Genomic DNA, 2,583 nt, shown 5'->3' with positions numbered 1-2,583 from the left:
GCAGGCTGTGGCTTGTACAACTCAATGCAGAGGTCCTCATCATTAGGTGGCTTAGCTTGAGCAAGAGGCAGAGTCTGGGGGAGCCTGACCAAGGGAGCTGCACAGCCAGGCCCCACCCACTTTGACCCCCAATCCACCTCCAAGTCAAGTCACTTCCACAAATCCTGCTTCGCTGCTCTGGACTCCACCTGGAGCTGCATGTGCGGTCAGCGTCCAAAGGTGAGCAAAAGTCTCTCTAAGCCCCTAGGACAGTGGTTCTCAACCTTCTGGCCCTTGAAAAACAGTTCCTCATGTTGTGACCCAACCATAAAATTATTTTCGTTGCTACTTCATAACTGTAATGTTGCTACTGTTATGAATCGTGATGTAAATATCTGATATGCAGGATGGTCTTAGGCGACCCCTGTGAAAGGGTCGGTTGACCGCCAAAGGGGTCGCGACCCACAGGTTGAGAACCGCTGCCCTAGAATCTCCCAATGAGGAGGGAGGGGGGCAGGAAGAAGAGTAAGGAGGTGCAGGGGAGTCCCGTGTGCTTGGGAAGGGGCTGGGTTGCAGAGTGGTGCGTGGTGGGTGCTGGAGTCAGGTGACCTGGGTGTGCATTCTGGCCCTGCCACGCCCAGTGTCTCTGCAGTGAAGTGGCCATAGTGGCTTCTCCTTTAAAATCCGGGGAACATGGAAATTGTTCCGCCTTTAAAAGGAAGGACGTCTGACAGATGCTACAACACAGGTGAAGCGTGAAGACATGCCACGTGAAAGAAGCCAGGCACAAAAGGGCAATTATCATATGGCAATTTTGTCATTTACATGAGGCCCCTAGAGCTGTCCAATTCATAGAGACAGAAAGTAGAATGGTGGTTGCCAGGAGCAGGAAGAAGGGGGAGTGGGGAGTTAATATTTAACGGGTGTGGAGTTTCAGTTTTGCAAGATAAGAAAGTTGTGGAGATGGACGATGGTGATGGTTGCACAACAATGTGAAATACTAAATGCACTGAACTGTGCACTTGAAATGGTAAGTTTTATGTTATGTATACTTTTCCACGATAATATAAAAAAATAGGGGTAAATAGTGCCAGCTTGGAAGGCGGGACCATCTCCCATGGGACTTTGTTGAGGGGCTGGCGTTTGAGATGGTGCAGTGTAGGAAAATGATAACTCTGTTTTATTGAAACATAATTCTCACACCATACAATCCATTCATTTATGGGCTACAAGTGCATGGTTTCTATGTAATCACAGGCCTCCTGCATCCTGAATTCGCATCACTCCAATCTCTGCCTCAGTCAGGGCTCAGTGATTGCACCGCCTTGTTCTCTTCTCCATGTGTCTGTGTGTCTCAGATCTCACTCTGCCCCCGCCCCCCCCCCCCGTCATGCCAACAGCTGGTTTTTATGTTTAAGAAAATGTTATTAATTTAAAAAGAGTTCTAAGAAATTCAAGAAGATCCCCAGCAGCGATTATTCCTGAGAACTCTGAGATTTGAAACATAATTATAAAAACCAAAAGAATTCATTTCTATTTTCCTTTTTTAAAAAAAAAATCCAGATGATCTGTCACATCAAGAAAGCTCAGCACGTTACCTGGGCACAGCCTCAGTCAGCCTCAGAATCGCCGCCCCCGCTCATGGGCACGGAGTCGCACCCCGAGACCAGGCGTCTGTTACTGGCTTCTCCGGGTTTTCCTCCAGGTCCGTCTTTATTGGTCCAGACTCGGACAATTTCCACTCCAATTCATCTATTGTCAGGTTCATGTCGCCAAACACTAGAGGTCCCGTAAACTGAGCCTTGATAGCGCCTTCAACGTGAACAAATACCGTGGGCAGATTCCTGTCAGGATAATTGGGTGTGCAGGTTGTTGAAATGGCCTTGATAAACTTGACATCAGGGAACTTCCTGGCAAGTCCACTGAAGAGCCGGTGTCTCAGGGAAGAGAGGGGAGTCCCTTGTTTGTAAAGATGCAGGATCACCCACAAGCCCTCTCCAGCTTTGGTAACTTCCTGAACATAATCCTTTCCTGGAATCTCCAAACCTTCTCCACATTTATTCCTCAGTTGGGTGGCTCTCCCCTCAGCCAGTCTCTGCTGCCTATACATGTCAATAGCTTGTCCATCTTCCTCGTTCAGTTCGTCATCATTATCCTACAATTATTCCGGAATCATATCTTCATATGTTTTCACAACTGACGGCTGAAGGACTCGCTGCTTCTCCTCTTCTGCCTCCTTTTCCAGTTCGTTCAAACCTTCCTTTGAGGGTAAGATGCCCTTTTCTCATGAGATGTCATTCCTCTCGGTGTCTGCGTTGGGGTCCTGCATCTTGTCTCAGATCTCTCAAGCCAGGCCGGGTCCCTCCGTTCTCTTCCGCTCTGTCTTTCTCTTATAAGGACACCTGTCATTGGATGTAGGGCCCACCCTAAATCCAGGACGATCTCATCTTGAGATCCTTAACTTAAGGATCCTTAAAGACCCTTTTTCCAAATAAGGGCACATTCCCAGCTTGCTGGGGGTTAGGACTTGCACTTACCTTTTGGGGGCCACCATCACTGCAGGGCCCAGCTTGCCACTGCACCCTGGGTTGATTAGCCTCCTAA

General features: G+C 48.5%; 1 long non-coding RNA gene and 1 pseudogene across 1 annotated transcript in view; one reads left to right on the top strand and one right to left on the bottom strand.

The window, feature by feature from the left end:
* LOC107182154 overlaps nt 1-2,583 on the top strand; it is a 6,206-nt gene that overhangs the window by 1,585 nt on the left and 2,038 nt on the right. The window contains exon 2 of the long non-coding RNA XR_001512881.1: nt 47-219. This is a non-coding gene — a long non-coding RNA (uncharacterized LOC107182154). The remainder of the gene's footprint in view (nt 1-46; nt 220-2,583) is intronic.
* Nucleotides 1,408-2,439, bottom strand: LOC102751684 (annotated as a pseudogene).

Source organism: Myotis davidii, unplaced genomic scaffold (genome assembly GCF_000327345.1).
Source record: "Myotis davidii unplaced genomic scaffold, ASM32734v1 scaffold555, whole genome shotgun sequence".
Taxonomy (NCBI): Eukaryota; Metazoa; Chordata; class Mammalia; order Chiroptera; family Vespertilionidae; genus Myotis; species Myotis davidii.
The sequence above is the reverse complement of the archived record's forward strand: the minus strand, read 5'-3'. Positions and strand labels throughout refer to the sequence as shown.